At 44.4% G+C, this 22,332-nt stretch overlaps 1 long non-coding RNA gene across 2 annotated transcripts; it reads right to left on the bottom strand.

The window, feature by feature from the left end:
- Positions 1 to 4,406: 4,406 nt before the first annotated feature.
- Positions 4,407 to 7,261, bottom strand: LOC119649805. Of its 2 annotated transcripts, none has more exons than XR_005249191.1 (4): positions 7,060 to 7,261; positions 6,581 to 6,923; positions 4,806 to 4,984; positions 4,407 to 4,741 (listed from the first exon to the last, which is right to left on the bottom strand). It is a non-coding gene; the product is annotated as an uncharacterized LOC119649805 (long non-coding RNA). The 2 variants fall into 2 exon arrangements; XR_005249192.1 differs by having other exon boundaries at positions 6,973 to 7,069.
- Positions 7,262 to 22,332: the final 15,071 nt, after the last annotated feature.

Consider the following 22,332-nt stretch of genomic DNA (forward strand, 5'->3'; position numbering starts at 1 on the left):
GAACCCCAGTACCGGCGGCTTTTGGGAGTGAGCAAGCGGGCTCCCGGCCGTCGATATCCCTCGACCGCAGTGCCTCGGTGGTGGACAACTTGGCCACCGTTGCATCTAATACTACAAGTGTTTTAGATTTGGAAAAGGAGGTGTTCAAACGAAGCACAACTCTACCAAGAACACCAATTGCAAAGGCAATGAATGATGGGCTAAAAGGATCGGATTTGATCAAGAGGTACTCCAGCAGCAGTAAATAGATCCATTCAGGAGAAGCTCATCAATTTTACGATCGCCTCCAATACCAAAGCCGGCAAAAGAGAAAGTCGCTGGGAACTCAGTAATTGAAAAAGGCCAAGACTCACCGAGAACAGAGCCCTGAGCCAGAAGAGCTACCTGGTATGCAGCTTGGGACTAAAATAGTTGAGCTGTCCGAATTCATCAAGGACAAGCACAACGTGCACCAAGCCATTAAGAACATAGTGAGAGCCATCAGGGTGCTTTACAGTAGATCCCAGGAAGAAGTAAGAAAGCCTAAGGAAAAGCCAGACATTCCAGTCCCAACAGTGTCACAGGCGACCCAAGTGACACCAAAGCACAAGGTCACCGATCTCCGATCAAGTAAGCGAATGCGAGACAAATAGGGGGAAGCTTTGGCGAATCAACAGGCACCAAAAAGTAAGAAAGGAGTCTTGACCAGTCCAACAAATGGAACTAAAAGTTCAGAAGGGCCCAAAGTGCCCAAAGTAGGAACGTCGGCTAGCGAAGCGAAACCGAGAGAAAATAAGAGCGATGGTTGGACTAAGGTCGTGAACAAGAAAAGAGACAAGAAACCAAAGATGCGAATTCGCCCGGAGGCAATTGTAATCTCCAGCAGAGGACATCTAACGTATGCGGAGATACTGAAGAAAGTGAAATCTGGCCCCGACCTAAAAGACCTAGGCCGAAATATCAGTAAAATCCGGAGGACCCAGAAAGGGGATTTCATGTTTGAACTGAAAAAATCCAGCGTGGGGAAAACTGACTGAGAAGTTGTTGGCCGTGGGGAAGGTTCGGATTGGATGGGTTGTTTGCCGACTAAGGGAACAGATCTCTTTAAAGAGGTGCTTCAAATGCCTAATGTTTGGAGACTTCGTGAAGGCATGCACTAGCGGCATCGATCGGTCCGATCGATGTCGAAGATGTGGGGAAAAAGGAAATATTGCCAAGGAGTGCAATGGAGACCCCCCATTTTGTGCGAAGAAAAGGAGGGAAAGGATAACCGGCATATTGCCGGAAGTGGCAAATGCTCAGAATTTAGGAAGGCGTTAACTGCAGTGAAAAAAATGAGGTCAATTCAAATAAACCTTATTCATTGCAGGGTCGCACAAGATTTGCTTGCGCAGACCACTTACGAATCCGCGATAGAGGTTGCTATCATTTGTGAACCGTACAGAAATATTGACGATGGTGTACGGGTCATAAATTCGACTGGTGGAACGGCGATATGGGCGTGCGGTCGTCAAGCCATACAATATAACATGCGTCAGGCTGCTAGTGGCTTTGTGTTGGCGAAAATAAGCGGCATATTCGTATACAGCTGTTACGCTCCACCGAGCCTCACACTTCCTGAGTTTGAAGAACTGTTGGATGATCTGATAGCCGGTGACTTTAATGCGTGGGCTATCGAGTGAGCAAAGAGACCAACGCAAGGGGGCGGTGCTTATTAGAAGCTTTTGCCCAGTTAGATGTAGTTCCGGCCAACGAAGGCGATGTAAACACTTATCGGAAAGGGGGAACTGGTTCAATTGTAGATCTGACTTTTGTCAGCTCTGCGCTGGCACGTGGCATGCCCTGGCAAGTTAGCGAGGACTTCACGTACAGCGACCACCAGGCAATCACCTTTGAACTAAAGACGGAGCCACAAGGCAACATACCCGCGCCCCGGAACCCGAAATCCAAAAGGTCACCAGGATAGTCTGCAAAAGCGATGGATGAGCAAACATTCATGGAAGTGTGGCTAGACCTGCCTAGCAAAGCAGGCACCTCCACGGATAGAGCTCTCCATGTTACACAAAGCATCTCTAAGGCATGTGACGCGTCGATGCCTAGGAGATGCTCATTCTCCACTAGAAAACCCAATTATTGGTGGAAAAGTGAACTTGCCAATCTTCGATCGATTTGCCACAGAGCCAAACGAACGGGTCAGAGGGCAATAGGTAGGATCGATCAAGTGCAAAAGGAGCATGCCTATAGGGAAGCTCGCAAGAACCTCAAGCTCGTCATCCAGCGGAGTAAGAGGGAATGTTTCAAGGAGCTCTGTTTGGAAGCAGACATAAATCCGTGGGGTAGTGCCTATAAAATCGTGACAGGGCGATTCAGAGGCCGATCATCTCCGCAGATCACGTGTCCTATGCTCTTGTTGAATATAATCCAGGGGTTATTTCCCCAGCAAGAGCGGAGTACTAACAGTTTCCAGCGTCTCCTGATTGTGACGCCAATTCCACCAGTCACCAGGGACGAGCTGCTGGAGATCTGCAGTCGAATAGGAGACAGTAAAGCCCCAGGTCTGGACGGCATACCGAATAAGGCCCTCAAACTTGCCGTCAAATGTAGACCGGATATGTTCGCAGAGCTGTTCGAAACGTGCATGTCCGAGGGTATCTTTCCAGCGACGTGGAAGCGGCAGAAGCTGGTGCTGCTGCCTAAGGGTGGCAAACCGCCAGGGGAACCGTCCTCCTATAGACCCATATGTCTTCTAGACACTATGGGGAAAATGTTGGAGCGGGTGATTTATAATAGACTACTTCCAGTCGTCGTGAGCCAAGGGGGCCTTTCAGATAGGCAGTATGGTTTCCGTAAAGCCAGATCAACCATTGATGCCATCAAAATAGTTACTGGCTTGGCCGAAAATGCAATTCACGGAAGGTGTTCTACCAGCAAATATTGTGTGGTGGTCACCCTGGAGTGAGGAATGCATTCAACTCGGCCAATTGGAACCTTATACGAAAGTCTCTGGCGGCGATTGGTGTTCCCACCTACCTCGCCGCTATTATAAATAGCTATTTGCATGAGCGAACATTGTGGTTTAATACCGATGATGGACCCAAAGAGTACGTTGTCTCCGCGGGTGTCCCACAAGGCTCTGTATTGGACCCACTACTGTGGAACATCATGTACAATTAACCTTCCGGTTCCGGAAAAGGCCACGGTGGTGGGTTTCGCCGATGACATAGCACTGGTTGTGGTCGCAAAGCATCTCGAGGATGCTGAGTTGTACTCAAGCGAAGTAATCAGTGTTGTTAAGGCTTGGCTAGAGAGTGCTGGACTGGCACTCGCGGAGGAAAAGACGGAAGCGGTCCTCATCACTAAGCGCCGCAAAAGATATTACGCCTGTATTAGAATCGGGAATCGTATCATCACTTCCAAGCCTGCCATCAAATATTTAGGGAGATGATAGACGGAAAAGTCAATTTTAAGCAGCACATAGAGCATACTTGTAAAAAAGCATCCACCACGAGTATTGCTCTGGCAAGGATGATGCCGAACGTAGGAGGACCGCGGCATACTTGCAGGCTATTCATAGCCAGGGTGGTGAGATCTATCATGCTGTTTGCAGTCCCAGTTTGGGGAAACGCACTGCAGGTTTTAGGCAATGCATATAAACTGAGTAGGGTTTACAGAAGAACAGCCTTAAGGGTGTGTTCTACCTTCAGAACCGTCTCAGACGATGCAGCGTTCGTCATCCCGGGAATGATGCCAATTGACATCCTGGCAACCGAAATGATGAACATTTATAACACCAGGTCCATCTCTCCCTTATCGCAGGTGAAAAAAGTCGAAAGGGAGAGATCCATAAGCAGATGGCAACAGCGATGGGACCAGTCAGAAAAGGGTCGTTGGACTTACAGGTAGAAGGCATGGGGAGATCAATTATAATCTCACCCAGTTTCCCACCGGCCATGGAGGATACCGTCAATACCTGTGCAGGTTTAAATTGGACACAATTGTCCAAACTGCGACTGGGTCCCAGAGGACCCAGCGCACGTTTTCTTCCAGTGTCCTAGGTTCGTGGAAGAAAGGAGGAACCTAAAGGAAACTCTAGGTGAAGTGCTATCACTGGAAAATTTTGTCCGGAGAATGGTAGCTTGTTAGGAAGACTGGGATGCGATCAATTCCATGATCGCTGCAATCCAGGATAAACTGCGAAAAGCAGAATAAGTGAGGAGGGCGCGGTTACGAACCCCTCGAGTAGACGAAAGGAGATCTAGCTAAAGTAAGCTCACTCCGCCCCGTGATGTAATACCTAAAGGTGGTTCCACGGGGTAGGGGGGAGCCGGGGGTGGTTTTAGTGGCTAAAAATCTTACACTCTGGCGTGCCCAGGCCTTTTGAAAATTTCCACCTCCTCAAAAAAAAAGACAAACATTGAACCGTCCTTGTCACATTTTTTTCCTTGCAACTACTTTTTGGATATTCTATTTACATGAATTCGCGAACACCAGCCTATTGGCATTCCTTATTAAAAAGTTTTTGTAACTCATCGTTGTACTGAATAAGCTGTACATCTTCTTTTCGGAGTACGCATCGCGCCATTCGGACTGTGAGGTTTGTTCTGCTTTCACTGAATTTTAATGCAACGTTCTTTGCCCAGTATCTTACAGATTTTCGCAATGCATATGCAGCTTTCCATTGATGGTATAATCCTCATACGTTGTCGTCGTTAAAAATGTCTATCTGTCCTGGAAAGCATCTCGTATTTCATGGATCTATCCACTATATAAAGACAAAAAATTAATATAAAAAAATTTAAATAGAAAATTTTACTTAAAGCACTCACATGTTTTCACTACTTTCAGCAATTTATGTTGTAGCGTCAATTCGGTTTGGTTATCGCACTCAAATCTACAGTGGTCAATTGTATCTCTTACTTATTTTGCCAATCTCAATACAGATTTAGATGGTATTTAAGAGAAAATCATTTCTGTCTGCTAACTTTCCACTTTTCGTTCCTTTTTCCTAAAAGTATCATTAGTTATACCTTGCGAATCTCCTACTTCTACCTGAATTTGTTAATTTAAGGGGGTCATCCCGTGTTAAGTGGTGAAATCGAAATATGTAAAAAGCTAAAACTGAGACAAAATATGAGCTCTATATCTCTCACTTATTTCGTATTCGGAATGTGCAATGAGAGTTAAGGTGTCTCCGGCTCATTGATTATCAATGCGCAATCGGATGAAAACTATGTAATTACATAATTGTCGTGAAAGAGGTTTAGTTAAACGTGCAGGACGAGCATGGTAACACGCAATTAGTAGACGTACTAACTTGTTGCCATAGCTTGCAATCCTACATAAATGAGAAAATTGGGAATGGATCTTGACGGAGATTTTCCAATAATACATGTGTGTGTGAAAACAGGTTTAGCTTGAAACCCTTCCACTTGTCCAGTTTTACGCTTTAAGATAAGAAAGGATCTCAATCGGAGATACGCCGTGAAATAGTTAGATAAAAGCAGATTATAGAAGAGTAAAGATGTCAGTCGAATATCGAGCACGAAATAAAGACAAATTGACGGATTTCTTTTGTGTTTTAATATTTGTGCGTTTAAATACTTTACATCCCGTGTGTCGCATCCGCGCAATCGAATTTTTTTTTTTGGCATCAATTGTATCTAGATATAGTGTAGAATATATGGGTAAAGTGATTTTTTGATATTCGGGGTCGTTCGGAAATTATAGTGTTAAATACGTGATAAGTCACATGCCAGATTTATGTCGATGGCCGTAATAAAGCTCGTATTTATCGGCCCGAATGACGTTCGAATGACTTCGCTAAAAGGACAAAAATTGAAGCGAAGGCTGTACATGTGTTTCTTCAAGAAACCTAAGGTTTATGGATTAGGTATAGCAGATTAATGGTCAGTTAAGGTTTTATGGCTAAAAATCGCATTCTACTTTTTAAATACGCTTTTCTCGAAACCGCATGTTAAAAATCGGCTGCCACCGTAGCCCAAAATCTATCCAACGAAATTCTTTGAAATTTTCGCGACTTATTCAGAACATATTTCTACGCTCCGCAAACTAGGATAATTGCGATCCATTCAGTAGTTGTTTTTATTCATTAAAGAATCCTTAAAAAACACCGAAATTCACAAAAGAAGTTTAACACGGCACCAAAAATTTAATTTTTAATATTTTTTAATAATCCTAGTTTGCGGACTGTAGTTAAGTCTGTACATTACAATGCCGTTTACCCTTTTTCTTTAGGATGATCGCAGCGCCCTCCAGCGTGGCAGCAGAAAACCACCTTTTTTCGAGATGGATGTATAAATTGCTCTGTATTTCAATAAGCAACTATGTAATCGGGCTGAAAAAATTACTATGCACGCAACAAGTTATTAATAAATGTATGGTGAAAAATTTGTATTTGCGTCTTCCTCCAGTTCTCCACAAAAAATTTCTAAAAAAAAGGCAAAAAAAAAAACGACCTTCACACGGGATGACCTCCTTAAGTAATAGATCGCGTCCTCTATAAATTTATATAATTGTACTGGCCAAAAAAATAAAGAAATTTAGTTAAGGATATAATTGTCAAAAACAAAGTCACACTTACTCATAACTATGCACCGAAGATTCGGAAGAAAACACTTTGCTGCAAAATCCCATGAACTCATCTCAGCCTTGTTGACACTTCAGGCACTCGATTACCTCCCCAACACTATGATTTTGTAATATTTCTCGTTTTCAGGAAAAGTTCATTTTCTGCACAAACGCGGCAAGTCACAAAGCATTTAGTATGATAGTTTTAATAAAACATTTTAAAGATAAATATTTTCATTTCGATCGTTGAATATTTTCCATTCGAAATATTGTTTTTGTTGATCACCACATCGGAGGTTCCTCAGCAGCGTTTCCTGATACTTCTTTATTACAATCCTGATTGGATCCTAATAAGACTACGAAAGGGAGATGAATTAAGCTCAAATTATGCAAAAACGCACCAACCTCAAGGCATAGAAACTGTTAACATGCCGCTATGCTACAACATGATATCAGTTATCTATTCTTATCAGTATCTTGCTTTCATCTTACCGCGAATTTCTTTCATCACTTTATCAGTAGTTAGTTACGACTATTACTTTCACTGGTTCCTCTGACTTTAACAACAAACAAATTTCCTCATATGTTTATACTTGGGGAAGAATAGTTTCCGAGAATGGGGTTTGATGGGCTTTGAATTCCTAACTTTCGACCCTCGCAACTTACTTCCTTAAAGAACACGAGTTGTTGCCGAACTTGCGCAGCCTTTTCTAAAAAGATGCATGTGGTAAACAGACGAACAGATGGGCGTCGGTTGATAAGAATCCTATTCAAGGTCGCGCCAAGCCTAGTTAAGAATTATTTGGATATTTTCTCTAATCAGCATGCGAACAATATTATGGGGAGGATATGCACGCGAAACAACAGTTACTTTAATGCGGCCTTGCATATAATATTTTTAGACGGAGGTTTGTAAGCAACATGTGTGCTATTTAGAAAAGAATGATGGCGCAGAAATTAGAAATTGTTTCGGAGATATCGTTCCCTCAATAAAGCACTTCAGTTTTGATAATTTCTTTGCTTTTGCATGGGACATATAATAAAACTCATGAACTGATGTTTTCATAGTAATTCTTTGTGTTAAATTTAGAACCACGGGTAATATCAGCTAATACTTTAGTTACATTTTATTTACGCTCTGGCAGTCGTTATTGCCTGAATTATTGAGACAATTGCAGGGCCATAGAGATAATCCGGGCCTAGGGAAAAAATTATGCGGGTCCATCTATTATTCCTTCAGTTTGAACTAATTCGTTATGCGTTTCCGGCGCAACAAGAAACTTCTGAGTTTGAGGAGGATTACCTCTTTCTCCTCTAATCACGCCGACAACATCATCCTCACTTGAGCCCTGGACTTTTTTATTATGAGCGTACTGCAGGAGCTGCTTAAAATTTAATATTGCGCTTATTATTATTCACAAATCTTGCCCAACTAAAAAACGGACGATGTGATTCCCAATTTAAGTGAAAATATAATTTCTCTCCCAATGTTTTGTTGGCAGTGTTATTCTGGTTTCCTGTCCCGATAGATTACCTTAATTACAACCCAGAATCTTCAATATATATGGTTGCCGTTAACCCATTGGTGGGGTATAGCGCGTCAGCCCCATCTACGCGCCATCACTCACGGTTACCTGAAATGCCTTTTAGCACCCGCCATGACTTCCCGAGGAAGCCTGGCGGGCACAGTGGAACAGTGGATTCCACCGCGAGGCGTAACCTGCAATGCAATTGACGTCCCTCCTTAATGTGCAATATTTCCACTACCACTTCCGATTACAGTTCGTACGAGTACCAAGCCTGCATGACCTAGTTTTTCGTTTGAAATAGTGTCAGACCACCGTATTCCCTTGATATCACACAGACTGGTGTTGACGAAAGCTTGGATTTTTTGAATGACAGTGCAGTTATCCATGTGCTACTCCCATTAGGCAACACAGAAATAACATTAACGTAGAACAGTCTCAACTTGATCTTCATGTTAATTACCGGATTTCCATTAAGGCAGCGACAGCGGATCTAGCGCTATTAATGCGTCACACAACATTCAGTTCGGTGTCACCATCGACAGAAACCAAGCTTTCTAGATATATAGTACAAATTGATCGACGCTTTCGATGCTCCGCACCTTAATGCAGATAGGGAGAATACGATGACCCTGAGAATCTTGGTTTTATTGGTGTTCGTCTTCAGTTCAACTCTACTTGCCTCTCTTTCCAAATGCACAGCCATTTGACCAAGGTCCATGTCCCTGTGAGAGAGCAAACAGATGTCATCTGTGTAGTCGAGGTGTTTGAAAAAAATGTCATCGTCCATTGAATTCCCTCACGTCCTCCTAACAAGGCTGCATGAAGAATGTCACCGATAACAAGAAGAAATAATAGTGGTGCAGGATGCAACCCTAATGGCCTACGCTTTGGACCTTAAAATCATCCGAGATTTTACCTCGGTGTAGCACGTGACCAAGCAAGCTTGGGAGAACAGTCCGTATTCACATGTTACGGTGACTAGCCATTTCATTCACAAAAGGAGAATCTTCACCCAATTTTATGCGGTTAAGAACCGTGGTGAAATGTTCTTTCCACCTCTTAAGTTGTTCATCGTCGCGCATGAGAAGCCGACCGTTGACGTCCTTCACATTACCATCGCAAGATTTGCGACCACATGCAACTCTTTCGTGATGCGGTTTGCATTTCTAAAATCATTGCCATCTGCGGCATCGTCCGCTTCCCTGATCAGTGCGATAGTAAATTCTCCCTTATAACGGCCTACACTACGCTGGTCTTCTCGGGGTTTCTCTCGCTATTGAAGTTTGCACGCGTCACGCCTGCAATCACTCGCAGCGGTCGCTAGAGTCTTCAACCGCTTCCGTTCATGGATCTGCTTCTATGATTCCGAAGTCAGCCAGATCTTATGCCGCCCCTTCGGAATGAGGCCGATTACGCATATAGTACCCGAGAAGAGAACGTTTTTGATGGCGGCCCAATGCTCATCGATATTTTCAGGCGGGGTAATCAGAATATCTGCCTTTCGATGGCCAAGATAACTCTACCAATATCGAGTAACAGATCATACAAGTGTTCGATATTGAACCTACGGGGTCGCAGCTCCTCATCCCTGCGAGAAGTGGCGAACGCAACACACAACGTAATCGACCATCAGATGATGATCCTTTCGAGGCCGATGTCAGCACCTCTCCTATTACGCACATCCAGGAAAGGACTCCTAAAGTGGTCGAAATGGTCGATCTGAATGCTTATATGGTGTCAGTCAGTTCGGACACAACTAACCTTATGGCAGGCTCTGTGCTCGAACAATGTGCCACCAATGACAAAGCACTGGAGTTGCAAAAATCTACGAACCTCCCACCATTACTGAAGTGATCGCGGAGATCCTGTTTCCCCGTCATATGTTCAGATCACTTATCACGATCACAATGTCACCTTTAGGAAGCCACCGCTGAACTGCGTTTAATTGCTCGTAGGAAACATCCTTCTCGACTATATCGGAAGTCTTACAGTTGTGAGGCTCCTTAACTTGGACCGGAATCATGCTGTTACATAGAAGTCTGTCAGAAACCGGCTCCCAGGTCAAGAGAAAGCCATCAGAAGCAACCCAGTGCCGGATTCACGCCTGCTACCACATGACTTTCCACAGTACAAAAACGCATTGCCACTAGCGTGGAATGAGGAAGAGAAGTACTCTCCACAATCCCATTATCTTACTTCGCTAAGGGCTTAGAATGTCCAGCTTATATCGTTGAAATTCCCGGCTAAGTTAGAGAAAGCGAGCCTTCTGATGACCCTGGCTACCGTTTTCGAGCAGTGTGTGCACAGTTCGTTGGTGTGAGGTCAGTCCCTAGTCGAGGTGTTTTCGACGTTTCGGTAGCAATAAATTTTGAAAACTTATGCGTTGACGGCGCGATGGTTAAGGAGATAGAGTGTCAGCTTCTCAATCTCGCTACTCTGGGTTCGAATCCTTGCCATCATGGGTGTCTGTATTCGTCTTGCTGCTGTGAGCTTACCACTTGCGCAGCGTTAAGTGTGAAGTTAGTGAAATTGAAGCAAAATCTGATTGTGTGGATGCCGGATACTTCACTAAGAATTGAACAGAAAACACTGGCCCACAAATTTCTATGCATTTTAATCGCGTCTTATGACAAGCAGAGACGGTTTTGAGTGTATTCTTAAGCGCCAACTCACTGAGCACCTTTAAGATGTTTTGTAACTACAATCAGTGTTCGTTCTGACGTTATTCAAAATAATTGGGAATATCAATCATTGTTAAGGCCCTCACTCCCACATATTTTCAATCAAATTGACTCCCGAAAATGAGGCCGTCAAAAGTAGACAGCTTTCAAGCCTTCAATTACCCAAAGCATCTATTAGCCGCTTTAGCTGTCTCTCTCTAGTGGTTAATATGGAATATTAAGAAGTTGAAGAGCTTGAGAAATCAACACAAACTTCTCTCAGTCTCATGCTTATGGGAGATTTCTTCGGCAGTGAGTGCTCTGCGCAACTTGACAAATTTGATTGCCTTGTCATTGCCGCTAGTTTAAGGCTTCCTTTTTTCCGGATTTAAAGCTCTCCTTAAGCATATTCGTCTGCGAATTTCCAATATCTGTAATTACTGTGGATACTACTGTTATCTCCCAAGTCATAATCTCCCCTTTGCTGAGGCAATAACCTTCGAATGAAGATGAAATCGTGCATATGGTCCGTCATATGGCTTTTGTATCACCCCACCATTTAGAGATCCAGGAAAAACTCATGATGGTTTCTCCCTTTCTCTTCCCGTCTTAATAAGAATTATAATATCTATCGCCCTCTGGGCAACTGTTCGACTTGTGCAACTTAGTCGTATTTTTTTTCCTAGAAACCTCTCCTTCTGTGAATACTTGATTTAGCCCCACTTTAACCAAAGTTTGCTAGACCATTACTTTCGCTTGCCAACTTTTGACCTTGCATTTTTTTCTACAGATTTCCCCCCTAACTGGAAAAAAAGTTAGCTAGTGGAAGTTGTGGAAATCATGCTTAGTTCTAAAATATCTTATTCATCAGCGCAATACCAACGAATTATAGCTCCACAATGAGTGCAGACTATCTCTTTAGGTATACATTAATGTCACTTTCGTTGACCGGTATACCTAACTACGTACAGTGCAAAAACCTAACAAGCTATCAAAGCATGTTCTCGAACTTAGTCCAAATTCGACTTGGAGGAACGTAACAGCTATCTACTATATGCGGCCTATCATAGTTAACACACGCATGTTATAGTCCAAATTATTGCAACGATTTCTATAGTGTTCGCTTCGCAAGTGGTTTGGGAATGCTAACTTTGACCAAATCTATAAAAACTGAGCTCAATTCAAATTAATTTTTCCACTTTAATTAACACCTATATCAGTTCTGGATATTTGGGTTTGTACACACTTCGTCCTCTGCGAAACAAGGATTTGAGATCGTATCTGTCTCTACAACATCTGGATTGGATGGACCAATATCCCTTGAATATTTTGTCACAGAATTCGTACTTGAGCAGGACTGTAAAAGAAAATTTCCATCCCGAACATGAATAGGGTCTTTTCTGTATTAGCAAATCATATATTAAATTTTTTGAAAGCCTCTATTGCAAGGCCACGAGAAAACTTCGGACTAGGGAAATCATCCCTTTCCGCCTCTCTTCTAGTCAGGCTGACTAATTGAATATTTGGTTTTCGAATTGACATTGTGAAACTGACAATCATTTTTAGATAAATTTGCAACATTCTCGTCCAGATTGAGCAGAATTTTGATAGTGCAGTGTGGTATCAACAAGAGGGAGAAAAAGAAGTTTTCTTTCATTAACGCAATGCAATACGAAAAAGGCTAGTTAAAGTTACGTTGGATTAGGAGATCTAAAAACAAAGGTGAGAACTTGACTCTTGTGATAGTTGCAATTAACGTCGAACACTTGTTCAAGTCACATCATCAGATCGACGGAGTCACTATGGTTTGAATTGTCATTAGCACCTAGATGTTTCGGCAACTCACTGTTCACGTGGGAAATTGGTTCTCTTCTGAAGTACTCACTCTCCTTCTTTTCCTTCAGCCTTTGTCCCGTTCACAAGCGGGGTCGGCTTATCGTGATCGGCTTCGCCCGATCTGGGTGCAATCTCGAGGCTTTCAAATCCCCATCCAGCGTATCAAGCCACCGTTGTTTAGGTCTGCCTTTTGGTCGTTTACCATCGACTTCGATGTTCAGACCAATCGTGGCAAGTGAATTCTAGTTAGGGCGAATTGCGTGACCATATCATCAAAGACGCCTCTCTCGCAACTTTTCCACGATCGGTGCAACCCCATAGCGATCACGGATATCCTCATTTCGGATGTGATCAAAACGTGTCACGCCACTAGTCCAACGTAGCATCTTCGTCTCCATTACCGCAAGACGCCGTTCATTGTCCTTTATAGTCGGCCAACACTCAGAACCATAGAGAGCGACTGGACGGACGACATTGCGGTAAATTTTAGATTTGAGACGTTCGTTGATACGTCGATCACAAAGAACACAAGTTGTGGAACGCCACTTCATCCAGGTTGCGTTAATGCGTGAAGCAATTTCATAACGCAGTCTCCTTTGGTTGATAGCGTTGACCCGAGGTATTCAAATCGCTCATTTCTGGGCAGATCACTGGCGCTGACAGTGATTGTGCCTGCTTCATGGGGATCGGTCGTCAAAAATTCAGTTTTGTTTAAATTCAATTCCATTTTTGAACAAGTTGCTCGAGATCAGTTTTGCTATGAGATGCTAGGAAAACACCATCTGCATAAAGCAGTGTGTAGAGCGCTGGACGTTGGATATCCCGTCTGACGGTGTCCATAACAAGAACAAAGAGGAGAGGGTGTTTCTTTATGAACACCAACAGAGACACGAAGCGGTTTTGATACGCCCGCCATACTTCGAACTTTACTTTGCGGATCGTGGTAGAGCAATTGAACCCAGCGCACGAGTTCTTCTGGCACGAAGTGTTGTCGTAAAGCATACCAGATGAGTTCGTGTGGTACACGGTCAAACGCTTTCTCTAGATCCAGAAAGGCAATGTAAAGAGGGCGATGCTTCTCACGGTGTTTCTCCATGAGTAACCGCGCAGCGTGTATTGCGTCAGTAGTTCCGCAGTTCTTGACAAGTCCTGCTTGATTCACAGTTATTTCAACGATTTCGCGAATACGGTTGTCAAGAATGCGTTCAAAAATCTTCATGGTATGGGAAAATAACCGGATCGGACGGTAATTTGAACATTCTGCTGGACTACCTTTCTTTTTCCATATTGGAACTGTGGTACTTTCTTGCCAGTCAGATGGTGTTCTTCCTTCTTGAATAACCCGATTAAAGAATTCACTGAGCCAGAGTGTTGGGTTCCAGCTCTTCGCTTTCCAGAGCTCAGATGCGATGTCGTCAGGTCCTGTTCCTTTCCCCGACTTCATTTCTTTTATTGCCTCCTCGACTTCAGTTGCGCTGACTGGTGGAACTGCTCCAAATGTTGGCAATGATTGTGGAAGTGGAGGATGAGCAAATTCTTCAGTTGAAATCTGCTCGAAGTATTCTTGCCATCTATCCGTTGCGGCTCAACGGTTGGTAAGCAAAGTCCCGTTCTTGTCATTAACGCAACAGAAGTGTTCGATATCTTGTGTGCGTTCATTGCGGCTTTTAGCAAGTCGATACAGATCTCTCTCCCCATCCCGAGTGTCCAGTTTATCCTAAAGATTTTTGAAATGGTTCGCTCGGGTGACAGCGACTGCTTTCTTTGCTTCCCGGTTGGCGTTCTTATAAATTTGCCTATTAGCAGGCGTTTTATCGTCGAGAAATTTATGGTAGAGGCGTTTCTTTTCACGGACCTTCATTTCAACATCATCATTCCAAAGCCAAGTATCTCGGTTGATGTACCGCTTACCCGGCTTGGTGACCCCGAGGGTTGCAGACGCCGCTTTGTGGATCGTGTCTTTCATTTGGTTCCATGATTCTTCCACATTCGTAATGGCCGGCAATCGTATGAGTGAGATCGTTTCTTCTTTCTTCTCGCCAAATCGCCACCATTTAATGCGTCGCGGGTCAGTGCGTTCCTCACGCTGTTTTATCGGTGGTGTAATTCGCAGGACGGCAGTCAACGGCCGATGTTGAGGTGCGATGGTCTCATAGGGAACGACTTGGCAATCAGTGACAGTGGTAAAATGTTGGTGTCTTATGAGAATATAGTCGATTTGCGTTTTAATGTTTTACTGTTTTAAAATGTAGGAAGATGAGACAATCGTTTAATGAATCATGTATTCATAAGTACAAGGTCCTGGGTGTCTGCAAAATCGATTATACGCTCGCCACCCTCATTGTGCGCTTTGAACCCGTTACAGTCTGCCTTTTCACCCACATGACCCTTAAGGTCGCCGGCAATGATTATATAATCGTCACCAGGCACGTGACAAGTCTTTTCATCGAGAAGTTGCCAGAAGGCATCTTTCTCGGCATCAGGTCGACCTGTCTTTGGTGCGTACGCGGTGAAGAAGGGAATAGTGCGATCAGCTGATATAATGGTGAGCTTCATCAGCCGATCATCAAATCATTCGACTTCTTTAATGACATCACGGAAACCCTCTGAGATGGCAATGCCAACACCATATTGAGTGTGTGGGTTACCAAAATAGAGAAGTTTGTAGCCATTTTTCCCGCGTTCGCGTTCAATGTCGCAGCTTTTGGCACCAGACTATCGGGTTTCTTGCAGAGCGTAGATATCAATGCGCCTTTTCCGAAGTGCTCTTGCGGGTTCCTCGGTCTTTCCAGTTAGGGTACCAACATTTAGCGTGCAGACACGTATTTGTTTTGTTCGTTGTGTTCAGACTAACTTGCTTACGTCCTGGCGCCGTCCATGCGTCAAGAACCCTTGCCCATTTCTCGACAGGACCGGGGCCCGTCCTGGCGCGTCGACTGAGGTGGACGCCTTAGCATTTCTCCGAGGCTTGTGACTCAATCCGATCATCATGTTTGTAACGACATTCTATGCATTTTCTTGGTCGGCCTGTCGCCGGGCCTGTCACCAAGAGAGATCAGGTAGGATTTAACATAGTAGAAAAACTCCAACTATACTGTATTTATCTCTTTCTCTGATCTCAGCATTTTATTTTTGTTTTACTGAGGATAGTACAGAGTACGTTGCCTCAAACCCTCCTCCTTTACCTGGGCTTGGGACCACCATAATATATTAATAGCATGGCGGAGTTAAAGTCGTAACTCTCCTATGAGGTGAGTATTCCCTTCTTGTAATAAAACGCGACTAATTAGAATGAAGACTTGCGGACTAGCAACCTGCAAATCTCTAATCTTATTTATGTTTTTTATTGCTTTCATCAACGGTTTATGATTGGATTCCGAAATGTACGAACTCGCGTGAATCCGGATCAGGATCAATGCTTACTGCATATAGGCGTCCTCATGTCCTGAAAGCCTTTATAAAAAACATTAAACAAAGAGATTTTAGTTCACAATTAGGAATATCTCAATAGTACAAGGTCATGTGGCAACGGAGACTTCCGATTCAGAGGGGAAAAACGCCGAAGATGACTTAGAGGGGAGAGCGATCTCAAAACTTAAAACAAATTGGCTAAGTTAACCGTGAAGGTCTGCCCGCAAATACTGAAGCTCCATCAAAACGCTCTGTCAGCACGTGCCTGCATGCCCCTGTGCTAGCCAGACTCAGGAATGTGGGGGGGGGGTCCTTTGAGCGCGTCATTCTCAAAATTCACGTGCATATACCGATGCTTGGGTCCGCAACTGATCTTACAAATAATGAAACAAACAAACGAGATTCGCGTAATCCTAACGAGATAAACCAAAGCGCGGGCTAAAACTTGAAAAACAAAAACAAAACGACTTTTCGACCGCGCGCGTAGAGCCGTAAGTCTCCGGAACCATGTGCCGCGATCGAGTGGAAGGTATCCATGACAGATCACAGCCTCAATCATTGCTTCCTCTGCCTCAGATGTTTTGCATGATGCAGAAATTTATTATCATGAAAAAATGATAATTGGTAAGTTACAAAATAAAATAAATCAGCAAAGTATCCAAAGAGAATTCATCATCATCATCATTAACGGCGCAATAACCGGTATCCGGTCTAGGCCAGCCTTAATAAGGAATTCCAGACATCCCGTCGAGGTCCCCCAATTCGATATCCCCAGAAGCTGTCTGGAGTCCTGACCTACCCCATCGCTCCACTTAGGCAGGGTCTGCCTCGTCTTCTTTTCTACCATAGATATTGCCCTTATAGACTTTCCAGGCTGGATCATCCTCATCCACACGGATTAAGTAACCCGCCCACCGTAACCTATTGAGCCGGATTTTATCCACAACCGGACGGTCATAGTATCGCTCATAGATTTCATCATTGTGAAGGCTACGGAATCGTCCATCCTCATGTAGGGGGCCAAAAATTCTTCGGAGGATTCTTCTCTCGAACGCAGCCAAGAGTTCGCAATTCTTCTTGCTAAGAACCCAAGTCTCTGAGGAATACATGAGGACTGGCAAGATCATTGTCTTGTACAGTAAGAGCTTTGATCCAATGGTGAGACGTTTCGAGTGGAACAGTTTTTGTAAGCTGAAATAGGCTCAGTTGGCTGACAACAACCTTCCGCGGATTTCATCATCGTAGCTGTTATTGGTTGTGATTTTTCACCCTAGATAGAAGAAATTAAAAACGGACTCAAAGTTGTATTCTCCTATCCTTATTCTTCCTCTTGATCAGTGTGGTTTGTTCTTGTTGGCTGGTTGGTTCGTTTTCGGTGCTGACGTAGCCACCATATACTTTGTCTTGCCTTCATTGATGTGCAGCCCAAGATCTCGCGCCACCTGCTCGATTTGGATGAAGGTAGTTTATACGTCTCGGGTGGTTCTTCCCATGATGTCGATATCGCCAACATAGGCCAGTAGTTGGGTGACTTAAAGAGGATGGTGCCCCTCTCGTTAACGTCTGCATCGCAAATCACTTTCTCCAGGACCAGGTTGAAAAGGGCGCATGATAGGGCATTCCCTTGTCTTAGACCGTTGTTGATGTTGAATTGTCTCGAGAGTGATCCTTCCATATTTAGCTGGCCTCCCACATTGGTCAGGGTCAGCCTTATTAATTTCGTTGGGATACCGATTTCCCTCATGGCCGTGCTCAGTTTAACCCTGCCTATGCTGTCAAAGGTGGCTTTAAAGTCGATGAAAAGATGGTGAAACTGATATCCATATTCCAAGAGTATTGCCATCGCTTGCCGCACAAAGAAAATTTGACCTGTTGCTCATTTGCTTGGAGTGAAGCCTCTTTGTTATGGGCCAATGATGTTCTGGGCATATGGGGCTATCCGGCCTAGCAAGATAGAGGAGAATATCCTATAGATAGTACTCTTCAACGTGATACCTCTATAATTGCTGCACTGTGTGATATCTCCCTTTTTATGTATGGGACAGATAATGCCTCGTTGTCAATCGTCAGGCATTGATTCGCTGTCCCATACCTTGAGCACAAGTTGATAAACCACTTGGTGTAATTGTTCGCCTCCATATTTAACCAATTCGGCTGTAATTCCATCGGCTCCTGGCGACTAATGATTTTTTAGCCGATGAATTGCACGGACTGTTTCTCCTATACTTGGTGGTGGTAGTATTTGTCCGTCTTTTTCAGTTGGCGGGACTTCCAACTCGCCGATGTTCTGGTTGTTCAGTAGCTCATCAAAGTACTCAACCCATCGCTCCAATATGCCCATTCTGTCGGAAATCAGATTTCTCTCTTTATCTCGCCAGGATGAACATCGAGGTGTATAAGGCTTCATCCTGCTGACTTGTTGGTAAAACTTCCTCGCCTAGTGCGGTTGCTCCCGGTACTTTTCTAGTTCGCAGACTTGTTGGTTCTCCCAGACTTCCTTTTTCCGTCTGTGAGTTCGCTTCTCCGCTCGACGGACTTCGGGATAAGTCCTTGGGTGTGCCCGCGTTCTTTGAGAATGCAACATTACTCGGTATACAGCATTCTTCCGTTCCGTTGTTAGCTTACATTCATTGTCAAACCAGCCGTTCCGACTTCTTTTGCGGCTGGGGCTAAGTGTCTTTTGGCCGTATCAATGATAACGTTCTTCAGTTGGTTGTGAAGATCATTTGTAGATGCTTCATCTCCAGGACCTCTGTTGACTTCGGTTATGGCGGCATCCATTTCCCTCTTATAGGCGTCGCGGAGGCCTGTGTTGTGGACGGCTTCAGTATTCACTCTCACCTGATTGTGAGAGGGGATTGTAGGTGGTGTCGTAATTCGAGCTCGGAGCACCATGCCAACGAGATAGTGATCCGAGTCTATATTGGCCCCCTATATGTTCTGACTGTCATCAAAGATGAGAGGTGGCGTTCAATCTGCACGTGGTCAATTTGGTTGAAAGTGGTCCCATCTGGAGAGGCGCAGGTATGTTTGTGAACCGCTTTCCGCGCAAACAAGGTACTTGCAACAACCATTTCGTATGATACTGCTAATTGGATAATGCGAAGTCCGTTATCATTGGTATCCCTATGTAAGCTTGGGAGCCGACGTATCGCCTGAATACGGGCTCCGTCCCTACTTGACTGTTAAAATCCCCAAGTATGATTCATACTTGGGGCAGGCTTCGAGTGCCCGCTCAACTGCCTCGTGGAAGGTATCCTTCTCCGACGCTGCAGTCTCCTTTGTAGGGGCGTGAACGTTTATGAGGCTTATATTTCTAAACTTGCCTCGCAAATGCAGAGTGCATAGCCTGTCGCTTATATTTTCAAAGCCGATAACAGCAGGTTTCATTTTTTGGCTGACTAAGAAACCTACTCCGAGCACATCATTTACTGGATGGCCGCTATAATACATGGTGTAGCGGCTCTTCTCGAGGAAACAGGTCCTTGTCCATTGCATCTTTTGTAACGCTGTTACATCAGCCTTATATTGGGACAGGGTATCGGCTAGCTGCTCAGCAGCATTCAGCCTGTACAGGGAGCACATGTTCTATGAGAAAATGCGCAAATCATTAATCCGTTGTCGTTGCCAGGTTCGTCGTTGTAAGATCCATCCTGTCCGAGGCTCCTTTCGTGGCTTCGTAACATCGGTTTTCCGTGTAGGGCTGTCAGGCCTACCCAACCGCCAACCTGGAGGACCAGGTGGTTAATTTTCTCCCGTTTTTAGGCGCGGGAGATTCGCCTTCATCCTTCTCCGTCTGCAGTTTTTCATAAAAAAAGAACTCCCAACGATTACCACGTGGAGGTGAAGATACGGTTTGATAGTAGAGCTGTTGGTGTTGGTTTAGCAGGCGTTTTCCAGGTTTTATGCTCCATCGTGGGTACCAATCCACGTTTCGCCCTAGAACCTATACTATCCTTTGATCGCTAAACAATTCGAGAAGAGAAAAACATTAAAAAAAATACATAAATAAAAATAATAAAAAAAAAATGGTAATGAAGTATCAAAAATAAGAAATGAAAAAATAAAATAAACAAAAATAGATAAGAAAAATTAAAGTCCGCGGTAGCCGGTCCCAAGCCCGCAGCGTCTCAGGGGGTAGGTGAGGAAAGTGCAGGAACTTTGAAGTCGTGCAGATTACTCACTGAGGAAGCTACCCCTCACCTGGCAATTAAGTATAAAATGCAAATTCGTCTAGTGAGAAGAAGGAGAAATTTGAGGTCCGGTGCGGATAACCGGCGGGATTCGTCGCGTCAACAACACCGCGCCGCACTGCAGGCAACAGTTTCAGTACTCGCCGAAGCACTCTTCTCCGCCGTCCAGCTGAAAATTCCGCTGGGTTCGGGACGAATTCAAAAGAGCGTGTATAGAATTCTCGGATATGGTTCCTTTGCATAGACCAGGTATTCTCAGAGGCTATGCATCTGCAGCAACTCTCGGAATTCTATCTTAAAGCAATGATGAGATTGCATCTTGGCTGCAACTACAATCACTTGTGTATTGTGGGGCAGTTGCGGCTATCAGATTGTACGAAAAAAACGTCTGGAACGTTGACGAGACTCACTAAGCCACGACATTGCTAGGCTCATCCAGATCAGCACTGGCAATACCAGCGGACTTATGCCTCAGAAGGACACGATGCAGGACCCCGCAGACACAAGACCAGTTACTTGCCTACCAACCCTCTCCAAATTCATAACGTCCATTATTATTGGAAGGGTCAATGCGCACCTCGAGACTAACAATATTCTGTCCGAAGAGCAGGCTGCCGAGCTGGGATAAGGGACTGCAAAGAATAACTCATTATCGACTCGGTAGTTATAGGACAAGCAACTAGATGCCAAAGAAACCTCTTTAGTTGCTATATCGATCATGCCAAGGCTTTTGATAGCGTCCTGCATACCTGGCTAATCGATATCCTACTTCTGTATCGCTTTGATCCGAAACTAATAAAGTTTTTGGCGACAGTCATGGAAGGATGGTATACCACCTTATCAGTGCGTACATCTGATGGTTCTAACACCTCAGAGCCCATCCGTATACGGAGGGACATCTTCCAGTGGGATTCGTTGAGCCCGCTTTGGTTTTGCATGGCACTGAATCCCATTTCATGGCTACTGAATGATGCTAGAGGTCATGGTTTTGCAATAAAGTATGGCCTACGTGTTAAGTGCGAACTGACACACTTGATGTACTTAGATGACATCAAGCTGTATGCTGTAGTAAACATGTTTAGCCGTGATATTCGGATGGAGTTTGAATTAGACGGGTGTCGAATCCAACCCATCTGCAAAAGTCATCACGAGCCACATACCGGACATAGCATTGATGACCTCCACATTGCAGCTATGACCGAGACAGACTTCAACAAGCACCTAGGAATTCTGCAAGGAACCCATGCTCGAGTTGGTGATCTGAAGAATGCTCTGCTGTCCGAATTCGTCCGACGTGTAAAGTTGGTACTGAAATCGCATCTCGGGGAAGAATAAAATAAGCGTGTGGGATGTATTCGCTATTCCTTCACTGGCTTATGCATTCGGAATATTGCTGTGGACGAAAACATACGAACATACGAACAGCTATGTCCAAATTCCGGGTGCTTCATTCAAAGTCTGCCGTGAACCGGATGAACCTGCCTCGAGCTAGGGGCGTGGATGAATTGGCGGCACAACATCATCGCCAAGCAGACTCGCGCGTTTATTTTTACAGCAAAGGGCAGTCGAGTCCCTTGCATGCGGCTGTCTGTAAGGCAGACTATGGGTTGACTCCACTTAACTTGAAGGATCGATCTTTCAATCCTCTGAATGGGGTGAAGTTGGACCAAGAACGGACCGATGAATGGAAGTCGAAGGCAATGCACGGTAAACACGTGAATTGTCCCTGGCAGCCATTTGTTGATTTGCATTTGTCGACCAGATGGCTGTCTGTTGGGAAGCTCTTTGCTGAGACGGAGGGGTTTATGTGTGCTATTCAGGATGACGTGGTCGCCATCCGAGCTTATAAAAAGCTCATCATGAAAGAACGGGTGGAGAATGACCAGTGCAGAATGTGTGGCTCGGCGTTAGAGACGTTGGACCATCTCATTGCTGGCTGTACTGTTATAGCACCGGTGCAATAAATCACTAGGCATAATGCTGTATGTAAGGTTATCCATCAAGACTTTGCATACAAGCATGGGTTGATCACGGGAACATGTCGGATTTACCGATATGAGCCGCAAGCAGTAATTGATAATTCTGCTTACAGCATGTATCGGGACCCGCAAGACTGATCGCCATACTGCACATAAT

Source organism: Hermetia illucens, chromosome 2 (assembly GCF_905115235.1).
Source record: "Hermetia illucens chromosome 2, iHerIll2.2.curated.20191125, whole genome shotgun sequence".
Lineage (NCBI taxonomy): Eukaryota > Metazoa > Arthropoda > Insecta > Diptera > Stratiomyidae > Hermetia > Hermetia illucens.